The sequence below is a fragment of the Rhinatrema bivittatum genome, chromosome 1 (genome assembly GCF_901001135.1).
Source record: "Rhinatrema bivittatum chromosome 1, aRhiBiv1.1, whole genome shotgun sequence".
Lineage (NCBI taxonomy): Eukaryota > Metazoa > Chordata > Amphibia > Gymnophiona > Rhinatrematidae > Rhinatrema > Rhinatrema bivittatum.
The window spans coordinates 311,692,232-311,704,326 of record NC_042615.1 but is presented as its reverse complement, the minus strand read 5'-3'; the positions used below and the strand labels follow the sequence as shown (position 1 = coordinate 311,704,326).

Here is a 12,095-nt window from a genome sequence, read left to right as displayed (position 1 = left end):
ATGCAAAAGCAGATGAAGATGTCTACACAATTCCAACTTCTCAGAATTCTTTTAGCAGTGAAATAGTGTATGTGTTAACTTCAATGATCAAAATAGCTATATACATTTTTGCACTAAGATGTTTTTGCTTTAACATTCTTACTTCATGAATACCCATGCAAACCGTATTTCAATTCTCTAACAGGACTTGTCCATTAATGTAAAATTTGATTAGGTATCTGGTCACATCTATTTATTGACCCTCTACTGATGCAACTGTGGAATTGCAGTTATTTTCACAGTAACAATGCTTCAGTTCAGGGGAAGGGGGAGAAGCTATTTATAGATAATACTGTAGGAGCAAGCACCATCATTCCTCCCTGAAATGCAAGTTTGCTCAGGGTAAACTGTTTTCCATAGATAAAAGTATGAATTAGCCATGCTGTCCGGGACATCGGGGACAGCCAAGGCTGAGCTTTACTAAGATACAGAGCTTTGCTTTGTGTGGCTGTGTGTTCCTTCCTGCGCGGCTCAGTTTTTTTCCTCAGTCTATGACACAGCATCTCTACAGAGCTTGAATCAGGAGACTGTCTAGGAGGTCAGCATGGCTAATTCATCCTGCTATCTACAGAAAACACCATTTACAGTAAGCAAGCTTGCTTTTTTTCTCCCACAGATATGCAGGCTGAATTAGCCATGTTGTCTGGGAGTCCCCAGCTGAAGGCTGTGAACACTGTTTCAAGACCTTTCGAGGGGACTGAGTAATCTCACTATTCCACAATGTCTATGCACTCAACCTGCTTAGGCTCTCCACAGCACATCTTGTTCCTGACTGCAGTACTGCCAAGCCCAGCGGTGCGTCCGGTGCGGCTTGCTGGTCAAGACAGTAATGCTATGTGAAAACGTGCAGTGATGACCATGTGGCGGCTTTACAGACATCCAAAGGTACCTTGCAGAGATGAGCCACAGAAGCCACCACTGCCCTTACTTGGTTCACCTTTGGCGAGCTAGAAAGGCTTAATGATCTCTTGGTGTAGCAGAAGTGAAATCACAGATAACCCAAGTTGACAGTGCTCATTTCAACACCAGGAGTCCCAGAGCATTTGGATTGAAGGAAACAAATAGCTGAGAAGCCCTCTTCTCTGAATGTATTCTATGCTTGTAGTAAGTTAAGGCTCTTTTGCATGCAGTCCAGTGTGTGGAGCCGGTGCTCACCGTCATTTTTGTGCGAATTTGAGAAGAATGTTGGCAATGTGATGGTTTGATTAAAATGGAAAGCTGAAGCCACCTTTAGCAAAAAAGAGGGGTGTGTCCACAGGATAACCTTGTGATGAAACCGCAGATACGGGAAGTAGTGAACCAACACCTGCAATTTACAGACTCTCACTGAGGTGGACTGCCACCAGGAAGAGAAGCTTCCAAGTGAGATATTTTACATGACAGCTCTCCAATGGCTCGAAGAGGGGAAGCATGAGCTGCTCCAGTACTAGGTTGAGATCCCAAGGAACTGGTGGTTTTAGCCACAATATGCCCTTCATGAACCTGGAGACCAGGGGGTGGTTGGACACTGGAAGGTCATTGTACAGATAACATGCCATGACAGCACTCACATGGACACGTACTGATGCTGTACCAGCCCTGCTAGATAATAGGGAATATAGATAGTCCAGCAATAATTCTGGGGGAACAGGAGAAGGGGTCTATGTTCCTGCCTGTGCATCCAGCTGAGTATCTGTGCTGCCCGCCCCAATTATTTTTCCTGGTAGACTTCCTAGAGGATACTAAGACCTCCTGGATCTCTGGCAGCAAGTGTAAGTGGCTCAATACTGTCCTTTCAACCTCCACACAGTGAGATGCAGCGAGGAGTGTATGGGACGAAGTAAGGCATTCTCCTGTGTCAGTAGATCCATACTGACACAGGAGAATGCAGGGGAACAGGCAGGGTGATTGAGCGCTGCACTAGATAGGTGACCATGGTTGCCTGGGCAAAGCTGGAGCGATTAGAATGAGGTCTGCGACATACTTCTGTATCGTCCTGGAAATGACTACATAAATTGCTGCAGTACACGCCAGGTTGAGGTGTCCACGCAATCTCATTTGGAAAGCCAGGGTGCGAAGCAACTGAGCCCTGTCTGCTGGCAAAAATGCTCTTCTGAGCACTGTACTAATTCAGGTTCTGTGTGGGTTGGAGGCTGGATTTCTTGTAGTTGAATGAAGCCAAGACCTTCCAGACAACTGTTGCCTCCAAGTAGCTCTGTAGAGTGGTTGATTTTGGGGCAACTATCAACCAATCATCCAGGTAGGGGAATAGTTAATTCCCTGTCTTCTGAGATGGACCACTACCACTAAACACTTCGTGAACACCCTCGGGGTAGTACCTTATATTGGTAGTGGCGCATATTGACTTGGAACAAAGGCAGCACCAAGATGAGCGGTGTATCAGGATGTGTGCATATGCATCCTTGAGAGCCAGCAAACAGATCCAATCGTTGGGTTGCAGAAAGGGTAGAACTGGCTCAAGAGATATCATTTTGATCTTCTCTTTGTGCAGATATTTGTTGAGAGCCCGTATGTCCAAGATTGGGCAGAGCCCTCCAGACTTTTGGGAATGAGGATGTATTGGGAATAGAATCCAGTGTTCAGTTTGTGGTGAGGGACCTGCTGAACCAAATGTTGAAAGTGGTATCTAGCAACAGTCATATATTGCCACAGTGAACTATATGGCTTATATTGTCAAGCCCGTGGAACACTGGGCTTGTCTAATCATAGGTTGCAAAGATAATAGAATAAACTCCTAAACAAGGCTGTATGACAGGTGCAGGCACTGCGAAAATTCTGCTAATGCTTGCACTTATCTTATTCCACCAATGACAGGATAGTATATTCAGTCCTGAAGTGCATGCTCATGCTAGAAACCACTTCACATTGAGTTCTTCTTTCTACAGCTGAATCTTTATTATTGTGATTGATTCTTGTTTTAAGCCACTTTCGAGTCACATTTATAGAACCAAATGTTGAAGCAGCAGCAGATTAACCTCATCCCGAAACAGACACCTCTCTCCCTCATCCTGTAACAGACACCTATCTCCCACGCGGGGCTGATGAGGTTGCACCAGGCACAGAAGAGTTGGGATGCTCTTGAAATTAAGGATAACCCTCTGACGATATTCAGCTCCCAACGATCTGAGGTAACTGCAGCCCAAGACTGGTAAGAGGATGACACTCTTCCCCCCCCCACCCCCCACTGTCTGCAGCTAAAAACTGTGGGGCCTTTGCGTTGGTATTTTGTGGCAGACGCTGTTGACATTGGACCTGTTGCCTGCTCCAGGGTTGCAGTTGCTGTGACTGAGGCCTGCTCTGTGGAAAGGCCAGATGATAGATTGAATATGGCCTATATTTCCATCTCTAGTAGAAAGCTCTTCTAAAGGCTGAGGACTGTTGGTCCGTGGAAAATATTTGTGACAAGACTGCTACCTTTTGCTCCTTTAATTATGTGACAGTCTCTCGCAACTTGTCCCTAAACAGGTTGTCAGCATGATATGGGAGGTCAGCTAGTTTCCTCCCGAATGATGCTAGCTCACAGCCATGCCATTCTTTGGGCTGCTATAGTCCCTGCTAAAGTCTGGGCAGATGTGTCGAAGGCCTCAGATGGTTCTCAAAAGTTGTCTCAACCCTCCTCCATATCATGAGGTAGAGTATACTAAAGAAGTGGAGACAAGGTGGGGCTTCAAGGACTGCAAACATTCATACAGGTATTGTGTAATGTAGAATTGATGCTGTTGGATAACTTTGGCAGGTGAGCATTCCAGGCAGGTACATGAAGATACAAGTACTTGCAGTCCCAACCCGGAGGAATATTAGAATGGAGGCAGGTCGTTTTGGCATGCTTCAAGGCCGATTCAACAACCACCAAGACATGAGGGAGCTGGACCATGCTGTGGTAAGACTGTTGCATTCTAAACTTCAGGTCAGTATTCCACAAGGTCGCTTGACCAGAGAAGGGGGGACTCCCAAGCCTTAGTCAGAGTCTAAAACCGCTTGGGATGGTAAGGCAGTAGATTCACCTGGAACTTCGAAAATCTTTAAGATCTCCAGCACTTCAGTCCATGGATCCAGCACCTTCAGTATCTCAATGGTAAGACGTGTACCTACCTTTTCCACAAATTTAGTATAGGATAGGTTTTCTGGAGGTCAGGATGGCTCCGGTTGCTCCTCAGGCAAGTCGGACAGGAACAGCATGGAGGAACCTGGTGAGTTTGGCGGCGAGATCTGTGGGGACAAGTCCAGCTGTGGAAAGAAGGGAGGGGTCGGACTGGCAGGTTGTTGGTCCGGACTGTTCTCACTCCCCCTGTGGAGAAGGCAACTTTCCCTGAGGCAAGACATAATGCAGGGAAGTCCCTCTGATCCTCAAAAGAGGTGAAAAATTCTGAAATAATCTGACAAATTTGGGACACTGCCTGAGGTGCCAAGTTTCTTCAGCCATGATGGGAAGCAGTCTGCCTCGAGTGGAATCCACTGGGGGCAAGGTTGCTAGCAATATGTCTGGGTCGGGCCCTCTGAGGCAGAGCTGTGACCATTCCATGCTAGAGAGAATTTTCTGTCTCATTTGGAGGGGTTCCTGCAGCTGCAGGGAAGATCTCGCTCTTGGATACAGTGGACTGATCGGAGAAGACCCAAACCGAGGATTGAGAGGAGTCTGTGAACATGTGCTTGGAAATAGGTTCAACATCTGAAAAACCCAGTTCGATCATCTCATCTGAGTGTCCTCCTGGCAAAGTCTATTGGGGAGCTTCCCTGATGAGGAACTGGTGCGATTTGGACTCTGATTGTGCCATGGATGTTGACACCTTGGTCCGTGCGTGGGGGATATACCCTGTGTTGATCTGGTTGACATGAGTCAATGGTGCTTCTCAGCGCCTGGCTGAGAAACATCCCGGCTTGAGTGCTTCGGCACAGGCATTGATGGCGCATCTCATGAGTGGCGCTTTGATGTGTGCATCATGTTGGTTAGAGGCAGCGTCTTCTGGTCACAGCACTTCGCTGCTGGTGCTGGAGCCTCAATGCTGGTCGGCCAAGTCTTGTCTATGGGCTCTGCTGGCACATCACCAGATGCTTTTCGTGGCTGCAAGGCATGGGGGCACAAAGACAACCACCTGGCCCGGCCATTTTTCTGGAGGTCCCAAGGAGGCGGCCCTTAGATTTTTCAGGCTGCTCCAAGCGTGGCCTTGGGAAGGAGTGGACAGAAATGCTCCAGTATTGGGGGGAGGGCGTAGGACCCCCCAAACTCTTCTTGCAGTTGGGCAATTTTAGCAGCCTGCTGGTACTGGGCCCAGGCTGACATCCGCCCACAGTCCCAGCAAGATCATGCTCCAGGCCCAGGCATAAATAATTATGCCCTGCTGATGGACAATTGTCCCACACTGGCAAAATTTAAATCCAGATGGTCTCAGTGGCATTTCGGAATGCTGTGAGCACTTTGTCAGTGAAAAGCCAAGTTGAAGCAAGGAAAAAAGCTCTATATGCAGCCTGCAATGCAGGAAAAACTGATTGAGGAGAAATGCTGAACCACACAGGAAAAGCTGCACAAAGCAAAGTTCTGATCTTTGAAAAGCTCTGCCTCAGCCGCCCGGAAGGACTTTCTGGACAGCATGGCTAATTCAGCCTGCTTTTCTGCAGGAAACCCATTTAATTTAGTTTTAGAAAATGAAACGTGGTAAATGCCTTATTGTACAGACACTTTGTATAGAAAGGAGGACTGACTATATGGTTGTTTCTAGATAGTGTGAAAAACCAGTGCTGGCTTGATATGTTTGCATGAAAAATTCGGTATATAAAAAATTATAAATAGAAATAAATACACCCTTTTCCCTGTAAACTTAAATGAAAAACAAGATATCTTACCATGTGCTATATTTTCTGAAACATGAACAAATTAGGATTTCAGAAATGGTTGAGATCTTTTCTTATGCATAACTCCCCTGAACTGGAATACTGTTCAGGGGAGTTATGGAATGCAGTTTTTCTAGTTCAAGAGGGATTATGAGCAAAGGAAAATGTTCCTGCCCTGGTAAGTAGGTTTTCCAAGTTTCATCATGAACAGTCCCAATCATGAAGTGTTCTGTCTCCATCTATCAGTTGAGAGGCAGACAAGTCCCTACAAAATTCACAGGACTGCTTCTGTGCTTCAGCTGCAACTTTTTCCCCAAGATGAAACAAAGCATAAGACAACCAAGACATTTCCCATACTAACCAACTCATGACTACTCTAGAGCATCCTAATTCCAAATTCTCAGTCTACCAGCCTAGTGTGCACAATCTAGACTATTTCTGACAGATCAAGAAACCCCTTAGGTTGAAACAAACTCCTGATATTCCAATCTGAACCCCGAGGTCACCATTCATAAAATGCAAGTGTTATTTTTGAGACGAGAGATGAGACAGGCACCACTGATTATTGCAGCCTTGTCCTTTGCTCCCATGGGTTTCCTGTATGAAAACCAGGAAAGGGAGGAGCTGCTGCAGAGACTTGTCATGCAAACTTAGTGTCCCATACACCACACAGTTTCTACTAGCTGCCATCAGCAATGCTGAAGTCATCTCTGCTGGGAGATGAGGGAAAGATGCGGCTAGTGGGACCTTGGTGTGTATGGCAGAAAAAAGGATGGCAGCACTGGGTCAGAAAGACTGAGCAAGGGAGCAAGGGCACAAGAGTTTATGTACAATTCAAGGGGTGCCCAGTCCAGACTATAGAGCAATGCAGTAGAGTTTTAGGGGTTTTTTTGGATTGCAATGTCATTATCATAAAATTATGGAAACTAGCACCATAGGTCAGTCCTACATTTCACAAATTTATGATCAGAAGCACACGATTGCTCTGCATAGCTCCTCAGTGGAGGCCAAGTTTCTGTTCAAGTTAACTAGAACCATGAAGGATTTCTCTTCTGGTCCTGACAGACTTCTGGATATATAAGGTTCTTTAACTGCCCCTCAAGTACCTATACCAGGATGCTTTGATAGTGCCAGTACCCCTCCCCCCCCTCACCTTTATCCCAAAAACAAGTGAACAAGGACAGGTATGTCTGGACTCAATCTGCAAAGCCCTTTCCCCCCCCCCCCCCCCCATCTAAGAGAAACTGCTTATCAGAAGTCAGAGCATTAAAAAAAAAAAAAAATCTGATTTATAATATGAATTGGAGAAATTACTTACCTGATAATTTCGTTTTCCTTAGTGTAGACAGATGGACTCAGGACCAATGGGTATAGTGTGCTCCTGATAGCAGTTGGAGACTGAGTCAGATTTTAATCTGACATCAGCACTACATATACCCCTGCAGGAAGCTCTGCTCTTCAGTATTCTCCTCGAAAAGCAATTGTGGATATATGTGTGTTTGAATAACTTGGTTAGTTTGGTTAACTTGAACTGGTTGACATTAATTTTAGCTGGAGACCACCAGTGCACTCAACCGAGAAATGCAGACACCCGGTAACTATGGGTGTCTGCATTGGCTTACCCGTGCTTGTCACCTGAGGTTTCCATATTCTGAGGCAGCCGTGGGCAGGATACTGAGTCTGTCTACACTAAGGAAAACAAAATCATCAGGTAAGTAATTTCTCCATTTCCTAGCGTGTAGCAGATGGACTCAGGACCAATGGGATGTACAAAAGCTACTCCTGAACCGGGAGGAAAGCTGCCCGTGGCCCACTTAGCAATGCCCTAGCGAATGCTGTGTCCTCCCTGGCCTGAACATCCAGGCGGTAGAACCTTGAAGGAGGGGTGAGTCTTCTGAGTCCTTATGCTCGTCTGGAGATGGCAGCGAGATGGTTTGGTTTAGGTGGAAATGAGAAACCACCTTTGGAAGGAAGGAGGGGACAGTGCATAGCTGTATGGATCCCAGTGTGAATCTGAGGAATGGTTCCCGACAGGATAGTGCTTGAAGTTCAGAGATGAGATGGGCTGAATATATTGCCACTAGGAATGAAGTCTTCAAGGTCAGGAACCATAGGGACAGACCCCGTGAAGGTCTAAAAGAAGCTCCCACTAGGAAGTCTAGTACTAGATTGAGATTCCATAGGGGTACCGGCCACTTTAGTGGTGGTCGGATTTGCTTGACCCCTCTCAGGAAGCGGGAGACGTCTGGATGGGAAGACAGACATACCATCCACTTTGGCTGTGAAGCAGGCAGCGCAGCCAGTTGAACCTTGATGGAGTTGAGAGACAACCCTTCTTCAAGCTGTCCTGCAGAAATTCCAGGATCATGGGAATTTTGACTGTCTGCGGAAGGATGTCTGTCTTCACACCAGGCTTTGAATATTCTCCATATTCAAATGTAAGTTAAAGATGTGGAAAACTTGCATGCTCAGAGCAAGGTGTCAATCACTGTCCCTGAGTATTCGCTCTTCCTCAGGTTGAGTCCTCTCAATGACCAGACAGTAAGCGAGAATAGAGTTGGGTCTTCGTGGAGGATCAGTCCTTGCTGGAGCAGGTGCCTGTGTGGAGGTGGACACAGAGGGTTCCCCTCCAGAAGTCTTTGCATGTCTGCTTATCACGGTCTTAGCCAGTCCGGGGCCATTAGAAGTACTAGCCCTCTGTGGTGTTCTATCTTGCGGATGATCCTGCCCAGTAGTGGCCATTTAAGAAAGGCGTACAGCAGGTCTTCCTGTGGCCAGGTCTGGATGAGGGCATCAATCCCCTAGGATTGTGGCTCTCATCTGCGGCTGAAGAACTTGGGGACTTGGGCGTTGGCCTGGGTTGCCAGAAGATCTATTAACTGGAAGGCTGTGGTTGATAGCCTCCACTCCCCTGGGTCTAGACTTTCCCTGCTGAGGTAATCCGTAGTGACGTTTTCTTTTCCCGTGATGTGGGTGGCCAAGATCCCTTGTAGGTTTGCTTCCGCCCCATGCCATTAGAAGGTCTATTTCCAGGGACACGTGTTGGCTTCTGGTTCCTCCCTGTCGATTAATGTAGGCCACTGTTGTGGCATTGTCCGACATGACTGAGATTCGCCCCGGAGTCTGTGACTGAATCATAGGCAGGCTAGTCTGACTACCCAGGCTTCCAGACGGTTGATGTTCCACCCCGACTCTTCCTTGTCCCACTGTCCCTGGGCTGTCAGTTCCTGACAGTGGGCTCCCCACCCTCGTAGGCTTGCAACCATGGTGAGCAAGACCCAGATCGGTGGGGATAGCCTTAATCCCTTGCTCGGGTGACCTTCTAGTAGCCAGATCTGTACTTCCGCCGGTAACTCGAGGCGGACGGTGTAGTCCTGGGACATCGGGTTCCATCTTGACAGTAGGGAATGTTGTAATAGTCGCATGTGGGCCCTTGCCCATGGGATGGCTTCTAGGGTTGATGTCATGAGTCCAAGGACCTGTAGGTAGTCCCATACCGTGGGATGAGCACTATTCAACAGTTTTCTCAACTGGTCCCTCAATTTCCTTCTCCTTGTAGGGGGAAGAATGACCTTGTCCTGTTGGGTGGTGAACCGGACTCCCAGGTATTCCAGAGATTGGGAGGGCTGCAGACAGCTCTTGGTTGCGTTGATAACCCATCCGAGGTTCTCCCGGAGATTCTTGACTCTGGTTGTCTGATGACTTTCCTCTGGAGATTTTGCCTTGATCAGCCAATCGTCCAGATATGGGTGAACGAGGATTCCTTTTCCTCAGTATCGCTGCCACTATGACCATGATTTTGGTGAACGTCAGAGGGGCTGCAGCTTGCCCGAAGGGTAGCGCTCGGAACTGGTAGTGATGGTCCAGGATCGTAAAGCGAGGAAACGCTGATGATCGTGATGGACCGGGATGTGCAGATAGGCTTCCGACAGGTCCAGGGAGGTCAGAAATTCTCCTGGCTGTACCACCCTTATTTATTTTTATTTTATTTAGGTTTTTTATATACCTGCATTCATGAACAAGTCACATCATGCTGGTTTACACAGTAACAAGGGGTGCATAGAACAGTAGAACTAAACTAGTGCAAGGGGAAGCAGTTACAAAAAACAGGGGTAAGATAACTGGGAGAGAGAAAAAAAGGAACGGTAGGGCGTAGAGATTTGTACAGGGATAATTACTTAACTTAATAATAACTTAATGAATATTTACAGTAGCATTGTAACAGTAGCAGGTGATGGTTATAAGTTGTCCGGGAAGGCTTGTTTGAAAAGCCAGGTCTTCAATCTTTTGCGGAAAGTTGGTAGGCAGGGTTCTAGTCGCAGTTCAGTGGGGATGGAGTTCCAAAGTGAGGGTCCGGCTGTTGAGAAAGCCCGGTCTCTTGCTGTTGTGTGTCGTGTGGATTTTGTGTTAGGTATCTGAAGGGATCATCGGTGTACTTCTCTGATTGGTCTTTGAGAGATATGAAGGCTGAGTGGATATTGAAGGTCCAGGGAGGTGTAGTGATGGATTGACTTGTAGATGATGGTAATAGTTTTGTAGAGGATTCTGGCTTGGATGGGGAGCCAGTGAAGATTTTTTAAAATGGGTGAGATGTGGTCTCTTTTGGAATTTGTAAGGATTCTTGCCGCTGTGTTCTGTACCATCTGCAGTGGTTTGGTGTATGAAGATGGAAGTCCCAGGAGTATGGCGTTGCAATAATCTAATTTTGCGAAGATTATTGCTTGGAGTATGGTTCTGAAATCTTGAAAGTGGAATAGAGGCTTAATTCTTTTTAATACCTGTAGTTTATAAAAGCAATCCTTAGTGGTGCGGTTTATAAAAGCTTTCATGTTCAGGTTGTTGTCAATAATGGCTCCTAGATCTCTGACTTGAGAAGATAGGGGGATGTTTGAAGTGTGAGAGTGATGATTATTGTTTTCAGGAGTAATGAGAATTAGTTCGGTTTTGGCGGAGTTTAGGATGAGATTTAAGCTGGTGAGGAGGTCATTGATTTTTGATTGGCAAGATTCCCAGTATTCAAGTGTTTTGCCTAGTGATTCTTTAAGGGGAATCACTATCTGAACATCGTCTGCATAAATAAGGTGTTTGAGATTGAGGTCCGTTAGAAGGTGGCAAAGAGGGCGTAAGTATATGTTGAACAAGGTAGGAGATAAGGAGGATCCCTGAGGTACTCTCCTATGGGGGCCTTGAAACAGGAGGATTCTTTATTGTGTATTTTCACTTTGTATTCTCTGTTGTTAAGGAAAGTTTTGAACCATGCTAGGGCGGTACCTGCAACTCCAATGGATGAGAGTTGTTTTATGAGGCTGGAGTGGTTAACCGTGTCAAAGGCAGCTGAGAGGTCCAACAGGATCAGAAGGAATGACTGGCCTTTGTCCATACCCATGATCAGGTGGTCTGTTAGTGAAACCAGGAGGGATTCAGTGCTGGATGCTTTGCGAAACCCGTATTGTGAGGGGTAGAGGAGTTTGTTGTCTTCTAGGTAATCTGAAATTTGCGAGTTGACTAGTTTTTCCATTAACTTAGCTAAGAATGGTAGGTTTGCAATTGGTCTGAAGTTGTTTAAGTCATTGGGGTCCGCATTTGGCTTCTTTAGGAGCGGTTTAATGGCTGCCATCTTAAGGTCATCTGGGTAATATCCTTGTGATAGGGAGCAGTTAATGATGTCTGCTAGTTTTTGTGATATGATTTCTGGGATGGATAGGAGGGATTTGGTGGGAATATGGTCCGCAGGGTGAGAGGAGGGTCTCATTTTGTTTAAGATAGATTGGATTTCTTTGGCTGATGTGGGTTCGAATTGATCAAGATGCAAGGCTTTGTTGTTTGCCCTTGGGGAGGAAGTTAATTGAGGAGAGGAGGAGATGGGTAGCTGCATTACAAGCTTGTTGATTTTTTCCTGGAAAAACTGGGCCAGTTCTTCTGCTTTTGATTGAGCTTGATTAAAAGGGATGTCTGGTGTGGTGTGTTTCGTGAGGTTTGAAACAAAGGAGAATAGAGCTTTGGCATCGAAAATTAGATCATGAATCTTATTTGCATAGTAGTCCTTTTTGGACTTAGCTGTGGCAGTTTTGTACTGGTGGAGAGTCTGTTTGTAGGCTCCAAGAGTGTTCATAGAGGGTGTTTTACACCATTTACTTTCTTTCTTAATGTGAGTTTCAGTTTTCTTAGCTCATCCGTGAACCAGGGTTGATTTTTTTTTGAATTTGTATTCGATTTTTTAGTTGTGA

The 12,095-nt window shown here is 46.3% G+C and overlaps 1 protein-coding gene across 5 annotated transcripts in view; it reads right to left on the bottom strand.

The window, feature by feature from the left end:
* EIF4E (eukaryotic translation initiation factor 4E) overlaps positions 1–12,095 on the bottom strand; it is a 289,910-nt gene that overhangs the window by 178,422 nt on the left and 99,393 nt on the right. The gene's annotated exons all lie outside the window — the stretch shown is intronic.